Source organism: Rhinopithecus bieti, unplaced genomic scaffold, assembly GCF_001698545.2.
Source record: "Rhinopithecus bieti isolate Rb0 unplaced genomic scaffold, ASM169854v2 scaffold_37314, whole genome shotgun sequence".
Taxonomy (NCBI): Eukaryota; Metazoa; Chordata; class Mammalia; order Primates; family Cercopithecidae; genus Rhinopithecus; species Rhinopithecus bieti.
The window spans coordinates 912,710-928,557 of record NW_016816196.1 but is presented as its reverse complement, the minus strand read 5'-3'; the positions used below and the strand labels follow the sequence as shown (position 1 = coordinate 928,557).

General features: G+C 43.8%; 1 pseudogene across 1 annotated transcript; it reads left to right on the top strand.

Annotated features, from left to right (window-relative positions):
• The first annotated feature begins 15,132 nt into the window (after positions 1 to 15,132).
• Positions 15,133 to 15,780, top strand: LOC108516825 (elongation factor 1-alpha 1 pseudogene; annotated as a pseudogene). The gene has a single exon (XR_001881937.1). The product of XR_001881937.1 is annotated as an elongation factor 1-alpha 1 pseudogene (transcript).
• The last annotated feature ends 68 nt before the right edge of the window (positions 15,781 to 15,848 follow it).

Below are 15,848 nucleotides of genomic sequence, written 5' to 3'. Positions count from 1 at the left end.
GGATCAGTTATATTAATAAATACATACACTTATTAAGCTACCCATTTATAAGAAATACAAAAGGTGAATTTTCGTGAAAACAGGTTCATTTTCTTCAGATGAGGCTGGAATTTACGATTGTACAGAGTCTACAGGCTGACTCCTACATTCACCCTTGGTCTTCTGCAGTGATACTCCTGAAATCCTAAAATGATTAAGTTCTGTTTCTATCAGTTGGCCCTCCTAGCACTCTGCCTCTGAGAACCAGAACAAACCTCTTTGCATTTTCTGCGAGTCATGCACTGTTTAGAGATTAAGGAGGCCTGAGCAGGAAGAATCTGCCTGTTGATAACTCTTAACTCTGTTTTTAGAATAAACACACCCGTTTAATGAAAACAGTGTGTGCACTGAGTGTTATTTTAAGGGAAACAGCACAGAAAGGAGAGATGGGAGAAAACCAAGAGATCAAAAGGTGGCCGGGCGCGGTGGCTCAAGCCTGTAATCCCAGCACTTTGGGAGGCTGAGACGGGCGGATCACGAGGTCAGGAGATCAAGACTATCCTGGCTAACACGGTGAAACCCCGTCTCTACTAAAAAATACAAAAAAACTAGCCGGGCGAGGTGGCGGGCGCCTGTAGTCCCAGCTACTCGGGAGGCTGAGGCAGGAGAATGGTGTAAACCCAGGAGGCGGAGCTTGCAGTGAGCTGAGACAGAGCGAGACTCCGTCTCAAAAAAAAAAAAAAAAAAAAAAAAGAGATCAAAAGGTTATTAAACAACCTGGAATCAATAATATACTTTTTAAAAAGGTTTCAGCCAGAGTATCCTGTTTCTTTGCTGTCTATCTTCTATTTAAAAAATGGTCATGACAGAGAAGCATGATGGATTTAACTAGACTACAGGCAGAGCCTAAGTTTTATTTACTTTTGCATCTTCGGGCGAAGCACATGGTAAGCACACCATACATATTTGTGCAATTAGGAATTAATGTTAATCTATGTGATAGCAACCATAATTATTCTACACCATCTGGTGATACCGTGGGTTTCATTTTATATATGGATTTCTCGTTGTTTTTCCAAGGCCTGCTCACAAAAAAACACAAGAAGATGAGGTGAAAAATTCCTAGGCCCTGCCATGCAGCCACAGAAAATGGGAACCTGCCTGACTGTGGGCATCAAATGAATTTCAAGGCCCAGAACCTGGATAGCATGGTTCACCTTATATGGTAGTATAAGTTGTTTCTGAGCTGATACAGCTGGGAATATGGAAGGCAGGGAGCCTGTCATTCTCTGCCTCTGTGACCTGGTAGATACCTCGCTGTGCAGAATTGACAAGAACGCAAACTTTGTGTGTATTCTGGCACATACAAGGGAGGCAATGGGAAGCCACATTTATCCTCCTGCATCTCTATCTTGTTTATATTCTTTGCTCTGCTTCTTAGTTCATCCAAAACTAAACCAAAGTAAAATCAACTTGAATGAAATCCAAGTCTTTATTCTCTCCATTCCCCAAACCCAGGCCAGATTCCATGGTCTGATTTTCAGCTTACATTATATTGTCTAGCTCTGTTTTTACAGTAAACACATACATTTAATAAAAGATGACAATTTGTGCACAATGAGTATTATTTTAAGAGAAGCTATGGGAATATACTCTTGGCCTCAAAGAGCTGACTGTCCAGTGATGGAGACAAAAAGTGTAAAAACCATTACTATCTCTAAAGTCAAGACAAAGTTAGAGGGTCTAAGACCTATAGTAAACTAGAGGATGTTCAATCCAATAGATGTAATAGTGTAGAAATAGGCCTTTTCAAATATATATATTTTGTTTGTTTGGTTTGTTTTGTTTTAAAGACACGCTGTCACCCAGGCTGGAGTGTAGTACACAATCTCAGCTCACTGCAACCTCCACCTCCCGGGTTCAAGCAATTCTCCTGTCTCAACCTCCTGAGTAGCTGGGACTGCAGGCACATGCCACCACGCCCAGCTGATTTTTGTAGTTTTAGTAGATACAGGATTTCACCATGTTGGTCAGGCTGGTCTCGAACTCCTGACCTCAGGTGATCCACCTGCCTCGGCCTCCCAAATTGCTGGGATTACAGGCACTTACTTTTTTAATAGGATTTTAAAACACAACAAAAGATTTCCCAGTTTCACTACAGACCTTCTCTGGGCCTGCAGCAGAGCAGCTAAACACTGGAACAGTGCCTTAAATTTCTAGTATGGAATTCTTTAATCTACCTAAACTAGACCTTGTTTATTCATATGCCATGATGCCACTCACGTTTTGGGGTTGGGGTAGAAGGCCACAGCACCTTAATCTCTCGGTGTTGTCTGTGATGGCTCATTAGTCACCTTGAGGGTGTGGGTGTTTCCTGTTTCCCCGGCAGCTCCCCAGGCTGTCACTGTGGCTGGATGTGGTATGAGGGGTCTCATCCAGGTGAGGCCCGGAGCCTCTGGCCAGAGTATCAGCCTTCTAGGATTAGGAGAGCATGTGTCCTGCAGTGGGAGCAGGGGTCCTGGAGCTGTGAAAACCTGGGGTTGTACTGAGTGAACCCTAGTGTGTTGGTCCTAGATATGACTTAGTGTCCTCAGTGGGTGTGGGGAGCACTTGAGGGGTGGTTCTAATAAAAAATGGAGGCCAGAACAGGTCTTAATTCCCAAGCAAAAGCAGTAATAAGTGCCATAACTGGGGAAGTCTGGAGTACTATTGGAGCATACAAGAGGGGCAACTTCCCACAAGAAATGAAGTCTGAATAAGACCTGAAAATGACTTGAACTTGACTTGTTTTCCCAGTCATCCAGCCATTCTCTCATGCCTCACCTCCCTCTTTCCCAGTCACCAGAAGCTGACGTCTCCTGAAGCATCTCTTCCCCACCCTCATTCTGTTCAGCACAGCTCCCAATCTGACCCAAATCCCCCACCCCTCCACACCCTCCAAAATCTTGCCTACATGTCTTCCAGAAACCTGGAGTTCCAGATGAGTGATAAACATGCTCTCCTATATCTTTAACCTCTTTCATCAGTGTCTCTTCTGACTTGACCTCACTGAGTGTGATCCATCAGTCTCCTGAGGGCACTGGCTCCCCTGCAGCCTTTTTAAGTGAAGTGATTTTTCCTCTTACATCCTGTGTAATTCTGACCCAGAATGTGAGACACCAGCTTTTCTTCTTTTCACTTTCTTTTCTTTTCTTTTCTTTTTTTTTTTGAGACAGAGTCTCGCTCTGTCGCCCAGGCTGGAGTGCAGTGGCCAGATCTCAGCTTACTGCAAGCTCCGCCTCCTGGGCTTACACCATTCTCCTGCCTCAGCCTCCTGAGTAGCTGGGACTACAGGCGCCCGTCACCTCGCCCAGCTAGTTTTTTTTTTTTTGTATTTTTTAGTAGAGACGGGGTTTCACCGTGTTAGCCAGGATGGTCTCGATCTCTTGACCTCGTGATCCGCCCGTCTCGGCCTCCCAAAGTGCTGGGATTACAGGCTTGAGCCACCGCGCCCGGCCTCTTTTTTTTTTTTTTTTTTTGAGACAGAGTATCACTCTGTTGCTCAGGCTAGAGTACACTGGTGCAATCTTGGCTCACTGCAACCTCTGCCTCGCTGGTTCGAGCGATTCTCCTGTCTCAGCCTCCCATGCGGCTGGGATTACAGGCGTGTGCCACCACACCCGGCTAATTTTGTATTTTTTTGTAGCAGAAATGGGGTTTCACCATGTTTGGCCAGGCTGGTCTCAAACTCCTGACCTCAAGAGATCCACCTGCCTTGGCCTCCCAAAGTGCTGAGATTACAGGCATGAGCCACGGTCCCCGGCCCACATCATCACTTTCAAACTATTCCTCCTTCTTCAAAAGCCTCACCTCNCCTCTTTTTTTTTTTTTTTTTTTGAGACAGAGTATCACTCTGTTGCTCAGGCTAGAGTACACTGGTGCAATCTTGGCTCACTGCAACCTCTGCCTCGCTGGTTCGAGCGATTCTCCTGTCTCAGCCTCCCATGCGGCTGGGATTACAGGCGTGTGCCACCACACCCGGCTAATTTTGTATTTTTTTGTAGCAGAAATGGGGTTTCACCATGTTTGGCCAGGCTGGTCTCAAACTCCTGACCTCAAGAGATCCACCTGCCTTGGCCTCCCAAAGTGCTGAGATTACAGGCATGAGCCACGGTCCCCGGCCCACATCATCACTTTCAAACTATTCCTCCTTCTTCAAAAGCCTCACCTCCTTGTGTCTACATTCTAATGATCTCCCAGTCACACCCCTCATTCACTGAAGACTTGACTCCTAGCTCACTGTCTTCCTCTTCATCCTGACTTGTGTCCTCATTCTTATCCAGATAGCCTCCCATCTGACACCTGGGGTCCTCAACCCACCAACCTCACTGCTTTTTTTTTTTTTTTTTTTTTTTTTTTTTTTTTTTTAACTGTTGTGTCTATTCTGTGTTCATTCTCTCCCTTATCCACCTTTGATGTGCTGGTCATCATTATGAAAAGCAATTGTACTTCTTTTATACTCACTTGCCCAGCTGAGTATAACTTCTCTGGGCCTGCAGCAGAGCACCTGAACACTGGCACAGTACCTTAAATTTATGACCACAAAGCTGAAACAAACACTATATCTGCTCCATAATCCTAAAAGGTTTCCCTAGTAAGATCAATATTTTATTCTCTGAGTCAACTATTTTATGTCTTTTTTTTTCCTAAAAATTTCAACCCTTCCTCTTTTTTTCCTTTCCTTTTTGTCCCTTTCCTTTTTTTTTTTTTTTTTAAGATAAATACTGTAGGCGGGGCGCGGTGGCTCAAGCCTGTAATCCCAGCACTTTGGGAGGCCGAGACGGGCGGATCACGAGGTCAGGAGATCGAGACCATCCTGGCTAACACGGTGAAACCCCGTCTCTACTAAAAATACAAAAAAACTAGCCGGGCGAGGTGGCGGGCAACTGTAGTCCCAGCTACTCAGGAGGCTGAGGCAGGAGAATGGCGTAAACCCGGGAGGCGGAGCTGGCACTGAGCTGAGAGCCGGCCACTGCACTCTAGCCCGGGCGACAGAGCAAGACTCCGTCTCCAAAAAAAAAAGATAAATACTGTAGAATATAAATCCTTCCTCATTGGCCCCACTCTCACATAACTGAAAAAACGTAAGCAACTCAACAGGAACTCTATTCTTCTAACCACCAAATCTTTCTACACTTGTGTCAATATTTCCTGTTCTCCCACTTGTTATAATACAAATGCCATTGCTCTATCAAAGCAGTCATGCTCTGGATTCTATCTTCTCTTGTTTTCTCAAGGACATCACTCTTGCAATTGTCCCCGCTCTCATAGATCACCAGTTTCTCCCTTTATTATGTGGAATTTGCACTTCTTTTCTTTTTTTTTTTTTTTGAGATGGAGTCTTGCTCTGTCACCCAGGCTGGAATGCAGTGGTGCAATCTCGGCTCAGTGAAGCCTCCGCCTCCAGGATTCAAGAGATTCTCCTGCCTCAGCCTCCTGAGTAGTTGGGACTACAGGCACATGCCACCACAGATGGCTAATTTTTTTGTATTTTTAGTAGAATAGAGGGTTTTACCATGTTAGGCTGGTCTCGAACTCCTGACCTCAGGTGATCCACCCGCCTGGGCCTTCTAAAGTGCTGGGATTACAGGTGTGTGTCACCATGCCCGGCCTTAAACCATCATCCTTTAAAAAACCTATTGTTAAAAAGATCCTTAGTTCCAGCTGGGCGCGGTGGCTCACACCTGCAATCCCAGCACTTTGGGAGGCTGAGGCAGGCAGATCACTTGGGGTCAGGAGTTCAAGACCAGCCTGGTCTGAAATAAAATACAAAAATTAGCCGGGTGTGGTGGCAGACACCTGTAATCCCAGCTACTCAGGAGGCTGAGGCAGTAGAATTGCTTGAACCTGAGAGGCGGAAGCTGCAGAGAGCTGAGATTGTGCCACCGCACTCCAGGCTGGGTGACAGAGTGAGACTCCGTATCAAAAACCAACCAACCAACAAACAAAGATCCTCAGTTCCCTTTGGGATGCCATCAACAAGGAGGGAGGAGGGAGGATACTTGAGCTCAGGAGTTCAAGACCAGCCTGGCCAACATAGCAAGATCCTGTCTCTATTTTTAAAAATAAATAAACCTCAGTTGTCCTTAGATACCCTTCCAGGAACATCTCGTTTCTTTGCTCCCCTTTATAGAAAAACTTCTTGAAAGAATTGTTAACCCCACACTGTTCCACCTACTCCAGGGCTTCCACCCTCATCACATCACTGAAACTACTGTTATCAAGTCATCTGTGACTTACATGTTGCCAAATTCAGTAGATAACTTCCTTTCCCTCATTTTGCCTGAGTCTTGTGCAAACTGATCTGACCCACTTTGACCCTTCTCAATTATTAGCTTCTTTTTGTAGGTGTCAGTAGCCTCCAGCATATGCAGGGAAATGAGGGCTATGGGTCTCTCGTGATTCTGAGCTGGGTACTTTATGAAAAACATTTTAGCAAACCACTAATTAGCCTCCCTTACAAACATAAAATCTTGAATTTTTCATTCTTCCAATTTATGTCTCCCCCCAGAAACATTGATTCCAATGATTCATTCTGAGGTTCTGGCTACTGCTACCCCAAATTCCCGAATTAGCACCCTATTTCCAGTGTCACCATACTTCACCATATACTTCTCCACTGCAAGTGGAGATGTACTACTAAAACCTTTGATTTTTCTACCTTGCTAACTCTTCTAAAAATGTTTGGTTTTCAAGAAGAGTTATCACTTAGGATCTGTCATCTATAAATGATTATTCATTTTGATGATTTCTCAAGAATGAATGAATTGTTACAATGGTGTCTGATTGTCTGCTGCCCTACTCCACTGGCTGAGACCATCACTGTCTGAGAGAACTGAGCAGTTGAGTAGGGTCAAGGCTCTATTACCTTCTTAGATGGTGCTATTTAGTGCCATGCTTAGCACTGTTGGACTTGCAGCCAAACTAACTGGTTACTCCTGAAGAATATTAAGAAACCAACTCATTATTCTAAAAATTAGTGAAGGGAAAAAATCGAGCACTTAGCTTCTTTTTCTTGTATGTACATCTAGGAAACCAAATTGTGAATATGGTTTTTTTTTTTTTTTTTTTTTTTTTTTTTTTTTTTAATGAGAGAGGGTCTTGCTTTCTCACCAAGGCTGGAGTGAAATGTGTGATGGCCCATTCACACACACTGCCTGGGCTCTGCTTGGGCTCCATGGATCCTCCCACTTCAGCCTCCCAGGTAGCTGGAAGTACAGATGCTTGCCACCATGCTCAGCTTTTTTTCTTTTTTCTTTTTTCTTTTTCTTTTTTTTTTGTATTTTTTTGTAGAGATGGGGGTTTCACCATGTTGCCCAGGCTGGGGTCTTGAACTCCTGCAGTCAAGTGATCCACCCGTGTTGGCCTCCCAAAGTGCTGGGATTACAGGTACGAGCCACGGCACCCAGCCAATTTTTTTTTTTTTCTTTTTTGAGACAGAGTCTCGCTCTGTCTCCCAGGCTGGAGTGCAGTGGTGCAATCTTGGCTCACTGCAACTTCTGCCTCCCGGGTCAAGCGATTCTCCTACCTCAGCCTCCTGAGTAGCTGGGATTACAGGTGTACACCACCATGCCTGGCTGATTTTTGTCTTTTTTAGTAGAAACAGGGTTTCACCATTTTGGTCAGGCTGGTCTCGAACTCCTGATCTCATGATCTGCCCACCTCTGCCTCCAAAAGTGCTGGGATTACAGGCATGAGCCATGGCACCCGGCCCCAATTTTTTTTTTTTTTTTTTTTTAACAGAAGAATCCCAGTTAGTGAATGCAGAAGAAATTACAGACTATTAACTATTTTGACACTTGAATGAAATAATGGATCTAGGCAATGATTATTGATAGCTGCTGAAATCATTAGGTGAGAGGCTGATGAGGAACTTTATAATGATGGATCAGGCTGACAACACTTGAACCCACCGATTAATTGTAATATTCCAAAATGAGAGGCAAAGAGACATTATATACTTACAGGTGTGATGCAATAAGAACACAGCATCACCTATGAAGTACTCTTCCAAAAATATCTAGCCTAAATCTTATCAAGCCTCTAGACCTAATTTTCAGTTTATGTGAAATACAGAAGATGGAGAAATGTGTTAAATAACACCTTGGGATATGATTAATCAAATCTAGAATGTAACAAATTCTATAGGAAAAATGACTTGATTTCATCAACAAATAAGTGGCAAGAAAAACAGAAGAAACTATAGGTTGAAAGAAATTTAAGAGCCATTGCATATCACAAGACAACATGTAAATAGCATTTGGAACCTGATTTGAATAATGCAACTTAAAAAATGTTTATAAGACAATAAAAAATGTAAATACTGACTGGATATTTGATGACATTGAGTAATTTTGTTAATTTGTTGGGTATGATAATGGTAAATGTGGTTTATATATATATATATATATATATATTTTTTTTTTTTTTTTTTTTTTTTTTTGAGACGAGTCTTGCTTCTGTCCCTCAGGCTGGAGTGGCAAGTGGCAACAATCTCTGCTCACTGCAAGCTCGCCTCCTGAGTTCACATCATTCTCCTGCCTCAGCCTCCGAGTAGCTGGGATAACAGGAACCCGCCACCACGCCCGGCTAATTTTTTGTATTTTTAAGTAGAGACGGGGTTTCATTGTGTTATGCCAGGATGGTCTCCGATTTCCCTGACCAGTCGTGATCCGCCTGCCTCGGCCTCCCAAAGGTAGCTGGATTACAGACTGAGCCACTGGCCTGTCATATGGTTAGTATATTTAAAAAGAGTTCTTATTCCTTTTTTTTTTTTTTTTTTTTTTGAGACGGATCTCGCTCTGCCGCCCAGGCCTGGAGTGCAGTGGCCGGATCTCAGCCACTGCAAGTTCCGCCCTCTCCTGGGTTTAAGCCATTCTCGCTGCCCCCTCAGCCCTCCCGTAGAGCTGGACTACAGGCGCCCGCCACGTCGCCCGGACTAGTTTTTGGTATTTTTTTAGTAGAGACGGGGTTTCACCGTGTTTAGCCAGGATGGTCTCGATCTCCTGATCCGCCCTCCTCGCCTCCCAAAGTGCTGGGATTACCAGGCTTTGAGCCACCGCGCCCGGCCGTTCTTATTCTTAAAGGTAGCATAGATAAGACTTTGTAGATTAAATCAAGATATCTGTCATTGCCTCTAAAATAGGCGTGAGGGCCTTTGGGAAAGTGGGTTTGGCATGTAGATAAAATAAGACTGAACATGTGCTGATGCATGTGGAAGGTGGATGATGGCTATTTAGAGGGTTATTATACTATTTATATTACACTTTTTGGAGTATGCTTGAAATTTCTATAATAAAAAAAACAAAGAAGCACAAAACAAAAAAAAAAAACCAAACACAAAAAAAACAACCAAAAAAAAAAAAAAAAACCCCAAACTCGAAACCAAAAAGCTTGCAACCCCTCTGAGCTCTCCCCTTAAGAATTATTTTCCGGCCGGGCACGGTGGCCACGCCTAATAATCCCAGCACTTTTGGGAGGCTGAGGCGGGTGGACCACCTGAAGGCTGGGAGTTTGAGACCAGCCCTGACAAACAAAGGAGAAACCCCCGTCTCTACTAAAATACAAAAAAATTACTGGGCACGGTGGTGCATGGCCTGTAATCCAGCTGCTCAGGAGGCTGAGGCAGGAGAATCCACTTGAACCCAGGAAGGCAGAGGGTTGTGGTGAACCAAGATCTGTGCCAATTGCACTCCAGCTTAGGCAACAGAGCGAAACTCCATTTCCATAAAAAATGAAAAAAGATTATTTCCAAATCTATGAATGGTTGATTAGTAAGTATCTTGCATACTTCATCTGATTTTTCTTTGGGACCTCCCTGATTCTCTCAAAATTCCTCATGGATTTTTTTGTTAATGTATTTGCTTCATTTTCGTTTTTGAATGATGAGGGTAAATTATTTCCTCTGGATTTTCTCTACTATTTGCTGTCAGATAATGCTTCCAGTGTATGGATAAGGCTGTCCTCCGTCAGTAGGAGGTGCTGCCTTCAAGTATGGTGGCAGCCTTAGCCTTAGAGGTAAGTGCCAAAGGCCTTTCAGTGCCGCTCCAGCTCCACACTGCTTCCTGGGACCTCTGCGTCATAGTGAATTCTATAATAAAGAATAATTTGCTTCTGGAATAATTTCCCCAAGTTTTTTTTTTTTTTTTTTTTTTTTTTTGAGACGGAGTCCGTTCCTGTCTGCCAGCTGGAGTGCAGTGGCCGGATCTCAGCTCCTGCAAGCTCCGCCTCCCGTGGTTCACGCCATTCTCCCTGCCTCAGCCTCCGAGTAGCTGGGACTACAGGCGCCCGCCAGGTCGCCCGCTTAGTTTTTTGTATTTTAGTAAGACGCGGGTTTCCACCATGTTATGCCAGGATGGCTCGATCTCCTGACCATCGTGTCCGCCGGCCGCCTCGCCCGCGTGCCCAAAGTGCCTGGGATTACAGGCTTGAGCCACCGCGCCCGCCAATTTCCCACACAATTTACTTGCAGAATTGTGTGGGCTAGATTTCCTGCAGACTACAATTTACCCATCTCAGCTGTTTTGCTTTTTCCCTTCTTGTCCTTAATGAGATTTGCAGATTCTTTAAATATTCCTGGTTTGACATGGTGGCTCAACACGCTGTAATCCCAGCACTTTGGGAGGCCGAGGCAGGAGGATTGGTGAGGCCAGCGTGTTCGAGACGAGTTTGGGCAACATGGCAGACCCTGTCTCTACAAAAAAATACAAAAATTAGCCAGTGAAGGTGGGTCCAAACCTGGTGGTCCCAGCTACTCAGGAAGCTGAGGTGGGAGGTACTTGAGCCTCAGGAAGTTAAGGCTACAGCAAGCTGTGATTGGTGCCATTACACCTCCAGCCTGGATGGAGAGAGTGAGACCCTGTCATATGTGTGTTTGTGTTTGGTGTGTGTTGGACTTGCATATATATATCACATGTACATCCAGTCTGTACCGTTAGGGGAAGCTCCAGCCTGGATGACAGAGTGAGCCCTGTCATACGTGTGGTTCTGTTCTGTGTGTCGTTGGACGCATATACCATACATCAAACCATCGCACGCCAGTCTGCCTATCCTATGGGAGAGTGCTTCGTGTTCTATTCATTGCCATTGCTGTTACTGTTGAAGTTTTGCCCAGTCCTGTTTCTTTAGTGTGAATTCTGAACAAGGTCACATAAGAATCTGTGGGGCATGCATGAAAATGCAATGTTGGGGAAGGGGGATCCTTTGGAAAAATATACAGAATTATGAATACAAAATTAGGCAGGAGGCCGGCGTGTGGCTCACGCCTGTTATCCCAAACCTTTCTGGGGCGGGCTGATCACCTGAGGTCAGGAATTCAAGACCAGCCTGGCCAACATAGTGAAACCCTGTCTCTACCAAAATACAAAATTAGCTGGGCGTGGTGGCATACCTGTATCCCAGCTGTGCAGGAGGCGAGGCCAAGAGAATTGCTTGAACCTGGGAGGCAGAGGTTGCAGTGAGTTGCGCCATTGCCTTCCAGCCTGGGGTAATAGAAAACGAGACTCCATCTCAAAAAAAAAAAAAAAAAAAAAAAAAAAAAAAAAAAAAAAAATTAGAAAATGAAAATATTTCCTAAATAAATAAATATTTATTTAGAATAAATAGGCAAATCACAACAAAGGCAAATAGCACATTTTTTAGCCACATAGACTTTGATTACTCTTCAATTTTGTAACATTTTTTACAGAGAGGGTATTTTCTTTTTTTTTTTTTTTTTTTTTGAGACGGAGTCTTGCTCTGCCGCCCAGGCTGGAGTGCAGTGGCCGGATCTCAGCTCACTGCAAGCTCCGCCTCCCGGGTTGACGCCATTCTCCTGTCTCAGCCTCCCGAGTAGCTGGGACTACAGGCGCCCGCCTCGTCGCCCGACTGGTTTTTTGTATTTTTTAGTAGAGACGGGGTTTCACCGTATTAGCCAGGATGGTCTCGATCTCCTGACCTCGTGATCCACCCGTCTCGGCCTCCCAAAGTGCTGGGATTACAGGCTTGAGCCACCGCGCCCGGCCTAGAGAGGGTATTTTCAATGGAGCAGGTATAAGGATAATTTACTTTTTTCTAGAATAATTAGAATTCCTCTATAAAGTGTTTTTTTTAATTACTGGTTGTTTAGAAAAGTGTCAGCTTAATAAGTTGTTATCAGTGATGTCTTATAAATATGTAAGAGTTCTGTGGTGGTCTCGTGGCTAGAAAAAAATTAAAAAGAAAAAATATATTTAAGAGTATTACAAATTTGAGGACACTTTTGTAAGTCTTTTTCACGTGTGGGTGGTAAGATTTCAGGATGTGTAAGTATACTTCAGGGCACTCATTAAACAGTTTGTCATCAATGTCATTAAAATGGTGTTTTATGATTTCTTTTCTTTCTTTCTTTTTTTTTTTTTGAGATGGAGTCTTGCTCTGTCTCCCAGGCTGGAGTGCAATGGCACAGTCTCAGCTCACTGCAACCTCCACCTCCTGGGTTCAAGTGATTCTTCTGCCTCAGTCTCCCAAGTAGTTGGGACTACAGGCAAGCGCCACCACTCCCAGCTAATTTTTGTATTTTTTTTAGTAGAGATGGGGTTTTGCCATATTGGCCAGGCTGGTCTTGAACTCCTGACCCTGTGATTCACCTGCCTTGGCCTTCCAAAGTGCTGTGATTACAATTGTGAGCCACCACACCCGGCCAATCTCATTATTTTAAATCATCAAAATTTTAATTTTTTCCAACATATTCTTATGATTTGCTCCACTTTGTTAATTGGATTATACACAATCCAAGAAGCTTATTAATTTCTTTTTTGAAATTTATTTATTCTTAATGAATCACTGATATTGGTATGATTTGAAAACTTCTTTCTTATAATTTGCTTCTTGAATACAGAATAATCCCCACTGATTTTGTTACTCGTGTTTATGACTTTAGCTTCATATTCTATTATTTTATCTTAGTGTTTTTCAGTTCTTTAATAAACTAGGAACTGTAACTTCTTCATGTCTTATAAAGGCTTGAGCCACCGCGCCCGGCCTAAAATGTTTAAAATGTCTGCTCAAATTACATTTATAGTGGCTTATTCTCAATTCAACTTCTTTTTAGACAGAAACTCAAAATAACTTGTGTCACTTCAGTACCATTAAATGCTGGGGAAGTGGAATGGAGGGAGATTTGAAATGGAAAGAACAACAATTTGATGATTTTGTTTAAAATATATTTTACAAATTTAACAAAACCATATGACCTTGTGAACACATTATTAGGATCCCTCCCAGGTCCTTGGAAAGGGCCAATATAATTGAGGGATCCTGAAGCTTAAACCTTATTGGCTTCACGCAAACCCACCTCTGATCTTGAGTACTTAACACAGATCCGCTTTTCCTCCTCTTGGACTAAGTGTTTTCCTATGTTTTGTGTGCTAGATCTTCTTTTTCCTCTCCAGATACATTCTCCACCAGTTCCTTCTCCACCAGGAGACTGATCTACGCAGAGGAGAGCACTAACAACAGGGTGGGGGAGGGGAGCATTCACTCCAGCCTTCATTCCCCTGGCTCCATTCCTGCAGGGTTGGCATGGCTTGGATGCATCCTCAGAGGCCTCTCCTTACCGTCCTCTTTCTCCCAAGAGACTAGCTCCTCCTTTGGCTCTGCCACCCTCCCCTTGGGATGGTAATGGAGCCCTCAATATTACTAACCTTGGGGTATCGCACTATGCCTCAGAATTTACTTATGCCCTTCCCACACCTTTGTAAAAAGTAGTTTATTACATTTTCCTGCTACCAGACGATCATGGTAGCACATACCTGTAATCCCAGATAGTCAGGAGGCTGAGAAGGGGGGATCCATAGAGCCCAAGAGTTTGAGACCCCATCTCCAAAAAAAAAAAAAAAAAAAAATCTTGCTGGGACTCTGATACAGTTTGTAACATCAACCTTGTGTAGGCAGTAATTTCACTGTACATTTAACTTCCTCTAAAATCATTTTTAATTACTGTCTTTATTTTCAAGGGATCAGCATAGTCTTCTTACCCCTAAGGTGGATATGATCAAAGGAGAATTACCTTCTATCTGCTTAATACTTGGATTTTTTTATGGGGCTATTTTCATTTCTTTTCTTTTTTTTGAGACGGAATCTCGCTCTGTCGCCCAGGCTGGAGTGCAGTGGCCAGATCTCAGCTCACTGCAAGCTCCGCCTCCCGGGTTCACACCGTTCTCCTGCCTCAGCCTCCTGAGTAGCTGGGACTACAGGTGCCCGCCACCTCGCCCGGCTAGTTTTTTTGTGTGTGTATTTTTTAGTAGAGACAGGGTTTCACCGTGTTCGCCAGGATGGTCTCGATCTCCTGACCTCGTGATCCGCCCGTCTCGGCCTCCCAAAGTGCTGGGATTACAGGCTTGAGCCACTGCGCCGGGCCTATTTTCATTTCTTTAAAAAATCTCATTCTAGGCAGGGCACAGTAGCCCACACCTGTAATCCCAGCACTTTGGAAGGCCAAGGTGGGAAGATAGCTTGAGGCCAGCAGTTCATGACCAACCTGAGCAACATAGTGAGACCCTGTATCTACAAAAGAATTTAAAAATTAGCCAGGTGTGTGTGGCAGCGTGTGCCTTGTAGTCCCAGCTACTCTGGAGGCTAAGATGGGAGGATCACCTGAGCCCAGGAGTTCAAGGCTGCAGGGAGTCATGATCATACCATTGCACTCCAACCTGGGCAACAGAGCTAGACCTTGTTTCAAAAAAATAAAAAGTCTTTTTTTAAAATTTGGATAAGCATTCTAGAATTAGAATTAGACGTGGTAACAATCTTTTCAACAAATGTTGCTGGAACAATTATTGTTCATCCATATAGAAAAAAAAGGAACTTTGCCATCTGCCTTATATTATGCCCCAAAATTAATTTAACATGAATCATAGAACTAAATGTGAAAATAAAACAATACAGATTCTAAAAGAAATTAGAGAAGAATATTTCTGTGCATTTGGAGTAGACAATGATTTTTTAAACGCAACATAAAAAGCACTAATTATCCAAAGACACCAATAGGAGAGTGAAAAAGAAAGCCATATACTGGGGGGAAGAAATCCACAATTTCTACATCTGATGTAACCTTTGTATCCAGATTCATTTAAAGAATCCTAATTGGCTTTTTCGCAACGGGTTTGCCGCCAGAACACAGGTGTGAAAACTATCCCTAAAAGCCAAAATGGGAAAGGAAAAGACTCATATCAACATTGTCGTCATTGGACACGTAGATTCAGGCAAATCCACCACTACTGGCCATCTGATCTACAAATGCGGTGGCATCGACAAAAGAACCATTGAAAAATTTGAGAAGGAGGCTGCTGAGATGGGAAAGGGCTCCTTCAAGTATGCCTGGGTCTTGGATAAACTGAAAGCTGAGCGGGAATGTGGTATCACCATTGGTATCTCCTTGTGGAAATCTGAGACCAGCAAGTATTATGTGACTATCATTGACGCCCCGGGACACAGAGACTTCATCAAAAACATGATTACAGGGACATCTCAGGCTGGCTGTGCTGTCCTAATTGTTGCTGCTGGTGTTGGTGCATTTGAAGCTGGTATCTCCAAGAATGGGCAGACCTGAGAGCATGCTCTTCTGGCTTACACACTGGGTGTGAAACAACTAATTGTTGGTGTTAACAAAATGGATTCCACTGAGCCACCCTACAGCCAGAAGAGATATGAGGAAATTGTTAAGGAAGTCAGCACTTACATTAAGAAAATTGGCTACAACCCCGACACAGTAGCATTTGTGCCAATTTCTGGTTGGAATGGTGACAACATGCTGGAGCCAAGTGCTAACATGCCTTGGTTCAAGGGATGGAAGGTCACCCGTAAGGATGGCA